This window comes from Alligator mississippiensis, chromosome 1 (assembly GCF_030867095.1).
Source record: "Alligator mississippiensis isolate rAllMis1 chromosome 1, rAllMis1, whole genome shotgun sequence".
Taxonomy (NCBI): domain Eukaryota; kingdom Metazoa; phylum Chordata; order Crocodylia; family Alligatoridae; genus Alligator; species Alligator mississippiensis.
The window spans coordinates 123,345,386-123,360,654 of NC_081824.1; the positions used below are offsets into that span (position 1 = coordinate 123,345,386).

The 15,269-nt window shown below is 42.3% G+C and overlaps 1 protein-coding gene across 3 annotated transcripts in view; it reads right to left on the reverse strand.

Annotated features, from left to right (window-relative positions):
- HIVEP2 (HIVEP zinc finger 2) overlaps positions 1-15,269 on the reverse strand; it is a 192,581-nt gene that overhangs the window by 74,947 nt on the left and 102,365 nt on the right. For all 3 annotated transcript variants that reach the window (XM_019488388.2, XM_006278421.4, XM_019488386.2), the window contains exon 2: positions 6,051-6,148. The gene's annotated coding sequence lies outside the window, so the exon portion shown is untranslated. The remainder of the gene's footprint in view (positions 1-6,050; positions 6,149-15,269) is intronic.

A 15,269-nucleotide genomic window follows, 5' to 3' on the forward strand; every position in this document is an offset into this window, starting at 1 on the left:
ACTTTGAGGTAAATTCCTCCAACTTTCTGAGAAGCACACATTCACAAAACAATCCCAAGATTACTTTGCCTCCTGAGAAAAGGTATGAAATATATGGATGTAATATTACCGGATATAAAGTACACTGCTTAACATTTTAATCCAGTTGAAATGCTTAATGATATTTATCAGTCCTATATAAATGATGGAGGGATTTTACTGTGAACATCTCCCACATTCACCTTGAATCTGAGTTTGAACTTTTATCCTGAAATATTGTCACATAAGCTGTACATACACAAAACCAGGTCTGCTTATAGGACTAGGCACATATGTGTATTAGGTACCCTCTGAGGAGTTATGCAATTATGCGCCTGCGCAATTTTGCACATAAAAGGCATGACCGCACATAATTGCAAAATTTTGCATAATTTAAACAGGACAGGCTCTGTGCCTCCACCTCCATGATGTGAAGGCACAGAGCCACATGACTGGACAGCTGGATAAGTAAGGAAGGGAGCTCCTGCCTGCAGGTTGGTGTGGGGGTGGGGTTTGTGGGTGGCTATGGGCTGAGTGTCATTGGGCTGGGCCAGCCAGGTGGCTCAGTACCTCCAGGTAAGACTTCCAGCACTCCAGCTGGAAACTGCATGTGGAAGCACAGAGCCTGCACAGCCCAATGGCACACAACTCTGTGCTTCCATGTGTGGCTTCCTACTGGAGTGCTGGAAGCCCCGCATGGAGGCACAGAGCCAGCCTGGTCTGATGGCACATGGACCAGGAGCCATGCACCACCAGGCTAGGCAGAAAGCCGCACATGGAGGCATGCAGGTGCAAGCCACTGGGCCAGGCAAGCTCCTGTTTGCCTCCACATGCGGCCTCCCACTGGAGTGCTTGAAACCCCACATAGAGGCACAGAGTCCACCCACCAGCACGTGGCTCCCAGTCCACGCGTCATACGGTCAGGCCAGCCAGCTCCATGACTCCACATGGGACTTCCAGCACTCCAGCAGGAAGCTGCACACGGAGGCATGGAGCCCATCCAGCCCAATGACATGCAGCTCCCGCCTGCAGTGTCACAAGCCCTGCATTCTGGCATGGAGCTAGCCTGGTGTGGTACAAGGTGCACAACAGCGGGCCGGGCTGACCCCGTGCCAGCATGTGTAGGCCCTGGGGCTCAGCCAGAGGTCCGTGACACCAGGGGTTCTGCCTGCCACAGCCATGACCATCCCGAGGGCCCGCCACCTGCAGCAGGGGCTGTGAACCATGGGGGCAGGGGAATGTGCGTCAGGGGAGTTCACACCCACGTACAAACCCCCCCCCACACACACACACCCACGCCCCTTCATAACCCCACTATACCCACCCACAAACCCCACACCCCACAACACCCATCCACAACCCCACACATACACACATCTCCCACACCTTCACAAATCCCCCCCACATTCTATACCCACCCCAACCATAAAAAGTACCTGCATATATTTCTAAAGAAGGTTCAAATAGTGTTATATTTAGTTTAATTCCTATAAAAATATAAAAGTAATTACTTTTGCATAATTTTTCATTTTTCTGCGCATTAATTTTGAATGTTTTTGTGCATAATTCCCTGGGGTGTAATTAGGATTTCCATAAGGTTAAGCCTATCACGTGTAGTTTGATATTTAGTAACCTGGTTAATGTTGCCAATAATAAGATCAAAATCTTGTTTATAGTAGAAATATCACTGGATATAAATGAATATTAGCAGAAGTATAGAAAGCAATACACACACACACACACACATGCACACACACATTTTATACATGAGAAATAGTGCACATTGCCTAGCACATTTTTCAGTTAATCACCTTCCAAGGAAATGTGCTTTGTAAAATATGATTCAGAGAAAGCTTTATTCACAAACAGGCAGACACTGATGCCCTTACTTAGTGTTACTCTTGTGATCCATGAGTGTTTTCATTGTTTTCAGTACGTTTAAAGATATCAGAATATGAATATGAATTTCTAAGCTATGACAACTTAGTAGTTAATCGGTGGATGGTAGCTACAGGATTTTATTTTTTAGAATACCATACAAGACATTTGCTTATGGAGCACTATTTGCAGTAGTCTATTTTCTACTCATATGAAACACTGCCAAAAATGTCTGGTTTTCGAAGGCATTCACTTTCATAACACAATATTGAATTTCTCCTTCAGAATACCCTTATCTGTCTCTGTTCTAGTTTGAAAGCGATAGGTCACAGTGCCAAAGGATTTCAAGGACTCTACCCATCCAATATATGGAATGTTAATGTACTGCCAGCTATCATATAGCCGTCTGCTGCAGCATGATGAAAGCGAAAGCACATACATTATATATAGATACAGATGAAGCTAACTCATTAGGTTTCATTAAGTAAGTCTTGACATTTTTTGTCATTGGAGGAAACATAATAAGAACATGAAGAAAAATACTACCACCGATGCACTCTGTCATGTATCTCACTGCAATCACAATAGTGATACTGCTTCTTATAACCATAAAACAACGGTTCATACATTAAATAGGTGAAAGAATACATACATTTACTTTCAGATCTCTTTCAGTGAACTTAGTTCCTGTGAAGACTGCTACACTGACAGCCCTAGAGAATGCTGTCCTCTATTTATTCACAGAACAGGTGCAGCACAGGAAGTGACAGTGCAAGCATGGCCCTGCCTGCGTGCCTCAGACCTGCTCTGGAGTGCAAGGGGGCAGACTGGCTTTTGTACCCATTCACATGTGGCTTCCCTGCCGAGATGGACAACTGATATCAACTATGGGGGTCAGCAAGACCTGACATGGAATCTCCTGCTCCCTGGAGGACTTTCCCATTTACTTTAAGGCATGAGGTCCAGGTCCCATCCTACTGGTATTTCCAGCAACTGCTATTGCTTCTATCCTAAATAGTCAGGAAGCCAGCAAGTAGGTTCACTGTCCCATTAACTCAGCTATGTTCTGGGGGATGGGAACCAGCATGCCTACATTGCACAGCAACACTGGAACTGAAAAACCACTGCTGCTGCTTCCCTTCAAGCTCCAATTCACTCAGCTTGGACCCAAGCTGATGTCCTGAGAACAAGGCCCAGAGCTGCTGGATAAATGCAAAGCGCAGGCATACCAGAATAACAGGCAGCAGGCAGCACTGCCCCAGGCCAAGGTGCTTATGAAAGAAGAGATGCCTTAAACCAGAAAGGGCTTCCAGGGTCTGATTGTGCACTGAGTTGCCCCCTGTGCAGCCATTTCAATCTGAGCCAAGTCTGTGGAAACTGCAGAAGAGCAGCATTTTGCACAAGACTTGTGTTCATTTTGCACTGGTCTAAGTGACAAAAGGTGTCCACGTAGTGGAGAAGCAGTCCTGGTCTCCTCACAGCATTTCAGAGGATTGGCATCAAACAGCTAGTCCTCCACACTACATGGCATCAAAGCTTCCAGGTCTCTCGTGCAGGTGAAAGGAGGGCAGAGTGGAACCTTATTAGGCCACGTCCAGATGAGCATGGACATTTAGTTCCTCAGGGACAAGTAGCAGCGACACACCTTGTGCCACTGCTACTTGTCCCCCAGGGAATACCCATGTCACGCACGCTCTGGTGTGCAGCAGGTTACCCCAGGTGGGGTAGGAGAGTCTGGGGCCAGCAACCATGCTGGCCCCAGCAGCCTTACCTGGGATCCTGGGGACTGGGGAAGCTACAGCCATGGTGCTCCTGCTGCTGGGAAATTGGCTGGCAGCTGGAGTATGGCTCTGGCCCGCCAGGCTCTGGTTTTGGGCAGCATGCACTGCCACCACATGCGCTGCCCCACTTTTTTTCTGTGCGGGTTTTTTCAGCCCTGGGGTCTCCTAGGGTCAACTCCCCCTCCCCTCCCCTGCAAGGTAGCAGCATGGGGAATGCCTGACTGTGTGGTGTGTGATGCTACAGCCAGGTCTTTAGCACCACATACCACATGACCATGCTTGTCTGAACGTGGCCTTACAGAATCTGCTTGGAGACTAGTTAGCTTGTCTTTAAGGTGCCACCCTGCCTTCCCTTTTGCTTGACTTCACACTACAGGACCAGCTCCATCTTTCTCTGGGTGAAGACAGCCATTGCCTGAGAGGCTTTTGGGCCTGCAAGTTTGACAGTATTGTGTGCACCTGTCCTCAAGGAAGAGATGTTCTTTTAAGCCTCTGATCCCAAAGTTAGATTGCAAGATCTAGCCATTACAGCCAGCAGTGGAGGGCACAGTTTGTTAATGGGGATCTTTTTATAGCTCACACAACATATTTACTATGGTACAGTTATTAAGTGTTTGCTTTAATATCATTAGCACACAGGGTAACAACACATAGTATTATGACAATAGCAGAGCTTTGAACAAGCTTAATTGAGAACATCTATTCTAAATTCAATCACTCCCAACCAAAAAGCAAAATATGTCGTTACCAGCCACCTCATTATCAGAGAGACTATTCAGCACATAAGAAAGCAACAGCAATAAGGGCCCCAACTCACCAAAGTACCATAAAATCACACACTAATGAAACTTGAAAGATTTATGCTAAAATGCCATTTCAAGGAGCAGTTGCTACCTAGCTCCACATTCCAGTCAAATTTCATCCCAGTGGTGCCTTTCCTCAGTACTAAAGCGTGGTCACAAATTTGTTCTTTAGAGTGACAGACGTTCCATTTATTTTGTTATTCACATTTTCTTATTGTGAATGCTCTCCCTGCCAGTACCACCATCCTGTTCCCTCCCCTTAGGAACAGTGTTTGAGGAAAGCACAGCAGATGAGACAGGTTTTTTCAAGGCAGATTCCATGGGGCCTCCGGGTGAGGTGTTTCCTGCCTGAACCCTACATCTACCTCCTGTAGCGCTACCATTCAGGCTATGCAGCAAGGTCTCTTCTGTTGCAGAAAAAAGAAAAAGAAGAGCAGCACAATGCAAGCAGCTTCTCTTCTCTTCTTTGTGGCAAGGGGGAGATGCACAGACAACAAATCTCCTGTGTGTGGGGGGACCTAGCGTGATCTGAGCCAGAACTTTCTGAAACCTCAACAAAACTTTGGGATCAGTCCCAGGGCTTAAGTCAGGGGGTGGCCCATCCCAGTTCATGGCCCTTCCCATGAATGTGCAGATTGAAACCTCCATGAATTCACAGAATGACATAAAATTCTCACAGATACAGACCCACATATACAACTTTGACAACTCTTAGGGGTTTTTTCCCATTGTATTTGGTATCTTTCAAAAGCCTCATGTCCTGGGTCACTCATGATTAACTGGGAATTTCAGTTTGCTTTTTTCCCCTAAAAGGATATTTCTGGACATCATGATGCTAAGGAAAAAAATCTTGAAAATTGGAATCAAGTTTATCCTAAGGGTCCACAAAAGAAAGGCAAATGCAATGAAACCAACAAGTTTCTGCCAATCTTGTGAAATACTGAGGACTTCTAAAACCTGGGGCTAGCAATTGTTATAAAAAGATAAAATACAATTTTCTCAAAGTCTTAAGCCTATCATGGCAATGATAATTGTTATACTTTCATTTCATTAAAGGCACATACTTTTAGACAAAGTTAATACCAAATCTTTTCAACCTCTGACTTCTGGGCCTCATGGAAACTTGAGATTCGTAAGAAATTGCTGCGGGCATCTCTATACTGCAGTTGGATGTGCTTCCCAGCAACATAAATCAGTCTCTACTGAGCTGCAAGCTTTCACACCTACACTATTGGTATTCAAGCTAGTTGTGTGGGTCAGGTATCTACAACTTATACTGGAATGATTTCTGTAAGTGCCATGTAGATATACACATATAGGACCCAAGGTGTACTTTGGGGTTCCTTAACTATCAGAAGCATAAATACCACACTGGAAGTAACAAGATATTCAGAAAGATCTCATTAGTGCCTAATCTGATCAACTGCGTGGTCAGCGTCTCCTGTACACGCAGCTGCTTGGTATTAAAATTGATCAAATTATGAACTAATGAGAAATGTTCACCCAGTTTGTAAATATAGGCCCAGTGGCCTCGGTTAAATCAAAGCACATTCTTTTATTGTTCTCTTACCTTGTTGCTGATGTTGAAAGTGTGGGTGAACAATGGTTCCAATCAAGGCAATTTGGTTGACTACTTCCGTATGTATGGCTGTTTACATTCCTTTCCACCTATTTGGAAAACAAATTGGAAAAAAATATATATAAAAATGATGGTAAAAAGCCAGCCAGCTGTTTTATTTCAGAAGATAATTGGCATTATGATGCTGAATGAATAAATAAGTGTAAGAACATGAGTGAGTCAGTGCCTTTTCTTCCCCCCACCCCCACCCCCTCCCCTTATGAACAATGTCGCAAAAGCTATAAGTTTTTCTCCCAGGGTTTACAACTTGCATTAGGCTACAATATGCAGGTAACATTTCTTCAGAGCTGAAAACTTGCAGTATATGGAGCCAAGGGGTACATAAAAAAATGCATTTACAAATTCTAAATCAGCCACAGTAAGATAGTGCATGTGTGGGTGCTGAACATACTAGTTCATCATTAGCGGGTATGCACTTAGAACTTGCAGCTTTGGGAGGGTGCCTGCCTCTGAACATTTGAAGCCAAATTCGGCAACAGGAAAGCTATTTAAAGAAGGGTTTTTTTGGGTTTTTTTGCTTTTTTTTTTAGCTTTCAAACCCTCCTGAGCTGTTTTGAAGTAACAGAAATGTAAATGAAGAGAGAAGGCCTCTGCTTTTGACTGCTTTGCTTGGCAGTCTTCCTGTGCTTTAAACATGGCTTCATTTTTTAAATTCTTCTTTTTATTTATTTTTTTTTGCATTGCATCAGCTGTCTCCTGAGAAGTTATCCACCTATGCTGGGAATTTCCACAAGCAATTCTTTAACTTGCAAACTCAACACATACTCTATGTGTGGTTACTCTCTGAAAAAATCTCTTTAAGATGTCACCTTCTTAGTTAACAGATCTGCTCCTTGTGGAGGTAGATCTGCTGACTTTAGGAACAAAAAAATAAGTTTTTACTGCTTTCCAGCTATTTCTCTTGTTTGGGCTACATTAATAGGACAGCTGCAAGAAAGCAAGTTGTATTCTAGTCCTGAGTTGAGTTTACTAAATTCACATTCTGCCCCTGTACCTGAGGAGCCCCATGTGAATACAATGAGATTGCCTTTAGCCAGGATACCCTGGTAACTTACAGGAGCCTGAGAGCTACAACTAACATGCGTACAATAGCACAGATTAAAACAGCCTTCCTTTTTGTTACAGAAATGTTGCCTTCAGAGACAATATGTTCCAAATGTGCTTGGCCACTCAGGTCCCATAGAAGGACTGCCTGGTGAGACCTGCTTGGTAAGACCTTGGAGAAAGATGGCAAAGTCCACGATGCAATTCCCAGTCATTTCCATGGACACTGAAATGCATCAAGATGTGCATTGACATGCTTTGCCATATTGTACGTGCAGTGTGATACCCAGCCATGAAGGGGTGGGGTACGGGCATGGTCATCGCTGCTAGCAGGATACACCTGAAGTTCAACAGAAGTGCAAAAGGATGGAATAAGCTTGGAACTTTTTGGTAAAGAGGTATGTACTCATGGTTTTTTTTTCTTTAAAGTTTACTATTGACCAGGAAAACAAACAGGCAAATGATGTGTTACTACACAGTAATGTCATCAATGATCTGTACAGGCATTTGAGCATATAAAATACTATATGTTCTGGCTCCAGACCTATACATTAGATCACATCAGTGATATAACTTGCTAAGAAATAAAATAGGATACAGAGTCACGGTGCCACTTCTGAGGCTTTGAACACAATCTTTATAGGAGAAATCCTAGCAATACTGAAGTCAAGGGCAAAACTCTCTTCGGCTTCAAGAGGAAAGTTAAAAAAAAAAAAAAGAAGAAGAAGAAAGAAACCTGGCTCCCAATAAGACCCTCCTGCAGTAAAAACTAATGTTTCTACTATGTGGAATGTGTCTTCCCATGGGATGGTAAGGCCCCTTTCCAGTCCCCCTTATTAGCCCTTTTATTCTGTGAAAATAAGGCTAAATGCCTTTGCTGACACCAGCTATACAGGCAATCCTCTACTTATAATGTTTTGAGTTACAACGTTTTGCACTTACAACGTTTATAAATTGACACCCTGTTTCAACTTTATGACGTCAGTTTCGACTTTACAGCGCTTGATTCGATGCAATGCCACGCCAGCAAACAAGTTTGCTGCGTCACTCATCTCCCTGGAGAACATCTGTCCAAACTTCCTTGGACACTTTCTTTAAGAAAGCAGACAAGACTCCAGAAAAACCTGCAGCCAAGACTCCTGAGAAGACTCCAGCCAAGAACCCTTCAAACAGTCCAACCAAGAGCCCTTCAAAACGTCCAGCAAAGCCACCTCAAAGAAGTCCTTCCAAATCAATGATTGCTATTTACAATATAAATACATTAATGTAGCTATATTACTCATCTATAATTGACTGAGTACAAAATTCTGGGTTATTTTTGGTGAAAATAGGGTATCAGGCCTTGGTTCAGGAACCAATCCCCCATTTATCACATTGCTTCCTAATGGGAAAATCGGTTCCGAGTTACAACGTTTCGACTTAAGATGTGGTTTTCAAGGACCAATTGTGTCGTAAGTCTGAGGACTGCCTGTACTGGCAAGAGTTGGCTTTAATTAATGTGCATCATAAATCTAGTTCTTAAATTCCCAGTACAAAAGCATTTACTCTCATTTACACAGATCCCCCTTTACACAGCTTTGGCATTAGTAAATGATGCTAATAATAATAAAGCTTGGTAGGTGAAAGATATTATTTATGATAAAAAAGCAAACTGCTGTGGCTTCTCAACAGCTGCAAAGGCAAGTTGGAGTCTCTAAAGAACTCCACAGTCTGCACTCACTGATTTCAAATGTATCTCTTGACACACCTGCTCTCACACCAGTTCAGTAAGTTGCATGTGTACAGCTCAGGAGAATTTAGAATCTAATCCAACTGGCAAAAGTCTCCATTTCACTTCAGTAAGAGTTGGATTTGATTCTTAACCCACACTTCAGAGAGTTTAATTTTGCTCTCCTTAATTGGGCAAAAAGCCCAATAAATGAAAGCCTGGAGTAAGTAAGGACTGCAAGAGTTGGGCTGTGTGGTCTTACTAAACTTCCTTAATAGCATTTCAAAACAACATCAGAGTTAAAGCATACTACATGCTATAAGGAAGTAGCCAGCATTTAATGCTTGTAATAACCACAGACAATGCGTGTATCATCAAGCAGAATTTTACTGCCCAATTAAGGCTCCCAAAGGTACTATCATAATACTAAAAGCAGACACTTTTCATTTGTTTTTATCTCTTGCATTGCTAAAAGAAGATTTAAAAACTTGAGAAATTATCGGTTCTTTGGCAGGAAGATTAAATAAGGGTGGCTGTATCAGTCCTCTAAGAACTGTCCAGTGAACACACACAGTAATGCAAAAATAATCTCTGATAATTTGCTAATATTTGGTCATGTCTACTCAACAGTTTTTGTTCTAATTTACTGCTGTTGTTTGCCAGCTCAAATGTTAAGATTAAACAAACCTCCTAACTCATCAGAACTTTAATACTGCAGGAGGAGCAAGGAAAAGCATGGCTTATAGCTTGAAAATCTTTTTTCAATTTGAACTTTGTATCTCATAAACAGAAGGATTAGTCTTTAGACAGGGCCTGGAAACATGCACACAGAAGCCCTCTGGTAATAACTGTTATTGTCTGTGTCCAAGAAACTGTTTTTCCATTAGGTTACCCCGTGGCAATTCCACCCTTTATTTTCTATATGATAAAACTGCACATCAAGTGCCAACTGCAGACATATCAGGGACTTTGGTATCATAGTAACATCTGATTTTAGAGATGAATTCCCTTGATAGACAAACAAGAGCTGCAACACTGTTTTGTATAATGTCTTCAGCTGTCCATCTCTACATTAAGCATAGCGAGAGAGTGGGAATATACCGTTTCTAGCAACATGGAAAACTGGATCATTACAGTGATCAACAGCCCTGCTGCCTATCTTACAAGTACAGCCACCTAAAATCCAGATTCTCCTAACTTAGTTGTAAACCTGCATCCAATTTCTAGTGTAAACTGAACTGTAATGCTCTTATGGAATTTGTCGGCCAGGTTTGCAAGACAGCAAGGGACCTACTACATTATAATTGGGTTCTTTTGTACAATAAACACAGTGTACTCCATTTATTTGTACACCGGATGAGTGAATAACTTAATTCTATGACCAATGACAGCTTTGGTGTACAGTGCTTTGGGTGGCATGTGATCCTTTTAAGGGTGTCATGGAGTGCTACACAATATTAGCACTCTTAGGTGTACAAATACCTACTCATGATTCACAAGATAAACCCAGAAATTTCAAATAGGAATTCATAGTGTCAAATACATTCTGACCTCTTGTGGTCTTTCTGAATTCTCTGCAACAGAAGTGAGCTATTATTTTTTTCATAGTCAAAACATGAGTGAAAACTAAGAGCTGACATTTTTTAAGGGTGTCTTGAGTCTAACAAGGGGTTCCTGGAGTCTAAAAATGTTAGGAAGCACTGGTGTAGCCTTGCTTATGTTACAACAAGCTCTGGTTATCTGTGTATAATTTAAATGTATGAAGTACTTAAGTGCCTGGTCTAGCTAAGCCCCTCTGTTTACTTTGTAATTTAACTCTACTCCGGTTAACTGCATAGAAAACGTAACCATCTATTTTGTAACTAACTAACTGCACTCCATTTAACTGCCAGAAAGAGTACAGGAGAAACAGCTCTCAAAGGGCTGCTGGTAGAAGCCTCCAGTTTCAAGTTAACTCACAGACCCCCAGCATCCCATGATGCTTTGCACTTCCCCCACAACACCCTCCCCTTCCTCACAGGATGGGTGTGCTAGCCTTGGCTCAAGCTGTCTACGCCAGTTCAGCAGGGAGGCATGCTCTAGCGCCCCCTGGGTTCTGGCCTGGGCCACTGCAGGCATGGGGCTGCATTTCTGGAATCAAAAGTGAATGTCTGCTCGCTTGCTTATTGGTTCAATCTACACAGCTTAGACTACCCTGCAAAGATTCAATCAATTCAGCCTTGGGCTTTTTGACTATCTGTACTTAGCCTATGGATGACTATAAGGAGGTCTGGAAATGAGGGGAGATAGTCAAGTTTGGGGACTGCTTAAACTTCAGCACTGTGTATTTAAGGAACACTGTTCATGCAATTCATCTATGTCTAGACAAGGTGAAGTACACACGTATCTCTACATTTGCTCTCAGAGTTCCAAAAAAATTTGGCAGCTTTTGATACTCCAGAGCTTTGTTGTCTTATGAAAATAGTGCCAAACCTAATGGGCCAAAACACTGACCTGTCTTCAAAGTTACAGAGGACATGATCAAGTTAATGCATTGTTTTAAATTAGTATCCTGAATAACCTCACAAACTTCTTAACATAGATTATTAACCCAGAATTTAAATTTCAGTATTTATCCTGTTCACATTTCTGCTCAGTGAGGAATATTTATAGCTTTTTATAAAAGTCAACTTCCTCAATTTTTTTTTAAAGAGAAGAGCTATATTAATGGAAATTTTGCTACGGCACATAGGTTGTCTAAGTTTATAAACAGGAGAAAAAATTAACCTCAGAATATCCACTTGCATTATATTGTTCCAAGTGTCCCATGTATAGCATCCTCAATGATCTTTCCTTGTTCAGATAAGGGCATAAAAGGTTATTTCAGTTTATTAAAATGAAACATGAAGTAAAATCTTTCTGATGGATTCTTTTGGGATATTGTATAAAGTGCCAAATTCCCAAGACATTCTCTCTCTGTCACCCACAGCCCAGCATGCCCTTTTCTATGTGACTAGTATACCATTTTCATGCTAACATAGAAGCTAAAGGTTGCAGGGGGGTTCTTTTGGGGTTTTTTTCTTTATTCTACACAAGTGCTAAATTAGTAAGAGCACATCCCCCTAAGTACAGGCCTGTAACCTCAGTGCAAACAGTAGTTAGACATTGCCAGATGGGATTCATGCCCTCACTAACCAGACTTGATGCTTATAGACAATGTGACAGCTGACACTGTGTCCATACACAAGTTGCTCAACCCACTCGTCTAGTATGCAGTTGCCAAGGAAATATAGCCATTTGCACAGGCAGCTGGCAAAAAGATGCAAGTACATCTGGTGATCACTTGAAGTGGGCAGGCTAAACTAATCTATCAAGGTATTAGCAAAGCTCATTTTAGGATACCAGGTAAAGTCTGTGCTGTAAATGATTCAAAACACACCTAGTAAATCCAATTGTAATTACCCAGAGGAGCCCACATGGTGAAGTGCCATTGTTTTCCTTCCTTCCTCTGAATGACTACCCAGCTGTGCATCTTTAGCTGATGACACATACGCAGGGAGAAGAAAGAAAAAGAAAGGGGTCACTAGTATTATGCAGAAACCGAGGCAAAGATACTTGTGCCTGCCAATGAAGTAGGCTGCAATGTAGCAGGTGTTTTATAAGCCCCTGACAATCACTTGAGTTGTCAAAATTATCTCACTGGAAACATCATCCCTGCAGGCCGTCCATATGAGTTCAAGCCCACAGCAGAGCAATGGCAGTAGCACTGGACAATCTCATTTGCAAATAAAAGCTAACTTGCCCCAAGACATTGGCAAGCAGCCACAGATGCAGAACACAAGCAGGGAAGTGTGATGCCTGGGAATAATAAAAATCTGTCAGTGGGGAAAATCTGTGAATTCCAAGGATTTAGGGTCTTTCTGCAGTTTTTTGCTATTATCTGAAAAATCTAAGCTCTTACCCGTTATAAAATAGAAGCCCTTACTGCTCCCTGGATTTGCTTTCTGCACCTCAGAAAAGTAAATGTAAAACAGTCCTGTTGTCATCACATTCACCAGGTAGAAATAGGCACAATAACACCAAGGCAGCGGAGGTGCAGGCCCTTAATGCTGAGGCATGATCCCTCTGCACTGATGTCACTGTTCTCTTTGTGTGTTCAGTTAAATCAGTAATTTGTCATGAGCGTGGGCCCTCACCCATACATGGCATGCTGGAGGAGGGATGACTTCAAACTCCGTTTCTAATCCAGGGGGCGTTGCCAAAGCACAGTGTTTGAGTTTTATGCGTGAAGCGTAGAGATATTTTCAGCTCCTGAATCACACTTTGGCTCAACAACTAACTTCAACTTCTGCTTAACCAAACCATTTTTGTAACAATTCCACATCTTCTGTGATCTCTACTGACTCAAGCAAACGAAAATGAGTTGGAAGTGCCATTAGAGAAAAAAACATAATCGGCAAATAAATAAATTAATAAACAACCCCTTTAAAACTGCTTTTATTTTATTTTTGAGCTTTGTAAAAAAATACATTCTGGTGCTAATAAAGTAGTGTTTCAGAAATTACATTTGCTTTTGTTATTGTCCTGGAATTCAGGTTCATACTCTAGAGTTATTCTTTTATTCAGTGCTGTCAAGCAATACTTTTAAAGCCTCAAATGTCCCAGAGAGCACAGGAACCTATCTAGGTCTGCTTAACCAATATAGACAAAAATTGTGAATGGCACCTAGTCCTAGTTACAGCTTGGAGGAGCACTGCGTAAGGGGCTTATGGCCTCATTTAAGTGACCCTGGCTGCATCTACATGAGACGTTATTCTGCAGTGATTACTGCACATTTCTTTAGTAGTTGTATATGCAAGTACTAAATAAATGTGCAGTAACCTGCGTCACTGCACAATATTGCTGGCGAATGCCGGTTTTGTAATGCTATTGCACAATAACCTAATACTACTATGCAGTAGCGTCATATGTCACAGTTTTTGCCATGCGATGCTACTGCGCAGTAGTATCAGGCCACTGCACAGTCAGCATCTATTATGGACATGCCCCCTGAGTATAGTATGTATTTAAGCTGAAGGAGGGGGATTGTTATGCTGTGTTTTTCCCACAAAATGGTGTTGAACTGACCATGACATTAGCTACATTTAGCTGTGGTGAGAAAGCAATGCCTCTTTATACTATACTACCCCATTGCCCCCCTCCCCTCTGCAAATAGCTGGCATATCCTGCATATAACCAGGAATAAGTGCACTCCCCTTTGTCCAGGGCTCAATCTTCTTTGTACAGAAGTCAATGGGAAAGTTCTAGGAAAAGAAGTGCTTGGACAAAAAATCCTACCCTGCCTTCCTCACTCAGGCTCCTACTCAGAAAAACACTCAAGCACATGCCCAAGTCTATTTCTGATCAGCAAGGGTACTAAGAACATGCAAGAGTCCCGGTAAAGGTGACAGAACTAAAGGATATGGCACGGTGCTGTTTCTAAATGAAAAAACTTTGCAAAACCAGGGCCTCAGGCATAATTTATATGGATTCTGGCCTTAATGAGGAAGGCAAGAATAGGATTTATTCAGACTCTCCAAGGGCAAACTACTACAGCTCAGTGGGAATTTAGAGTCTATAGGCTAAAACACTCCCCTAAGCCATGTTGAGTTCAAGATGGCTTAAAAGAGTCTTTAAAATACCCTGTATTTCCCCCAATCCCATGAGCTATACTAATCCTTGGAATAAATTACAAAAGCCTTGTGGCCACCCTAAATTACACCTGGCTGCCCCAAAGGAAGGGACTATGTAGGGAGTTTCCTCAGGGGGACAGCATCCACTGGCTTCCAGGTTCTGTTGCCAAAATGACCCAAAACATGAACCAGCTTGAGGGCCAGGATCTGACCCTGTCTCTTTTTGGGGGCTATGGCTCACTGCTGTGCCAAAGGCCTCATGAGCTATATAAACATAATCCCAGAAAAATGTTTGCAGGAATTAAACAATTATGGCAAAACCAAGGATTACACAAGAATTTTATCTTCCAGGATGACACAACACAGAGGACACAGCACAAATCCAGACAAACAAAACACAAAGGCACAGTAGAAAAAATAATCACTTAACAAACTGCTTTTCTTATAACTACTAGGACAGAAATAATACTGAAATGGCCAGCCAGCCCTGAGATTGAGATAAACTGAAACAGAGGAGAGAACTGAAAGTCAGAAGACAGACTGAAAAAATAATAGAGGCAACAGATAGAAGGCAAAAAGGTACTATCCAAACTACAGCTAGGAACAACCATATCTTAAATGTAGTTGATTTGGCTTCTTGCTGTTCCCCATTGCAGAAAACACAGAGTTTTTCTTTTAAAGGAAGTGTGCTAGAAAAGTCATGCTATGAGCTACCCGCAGGTAATGTACAAAACGGCTTGAGGATTG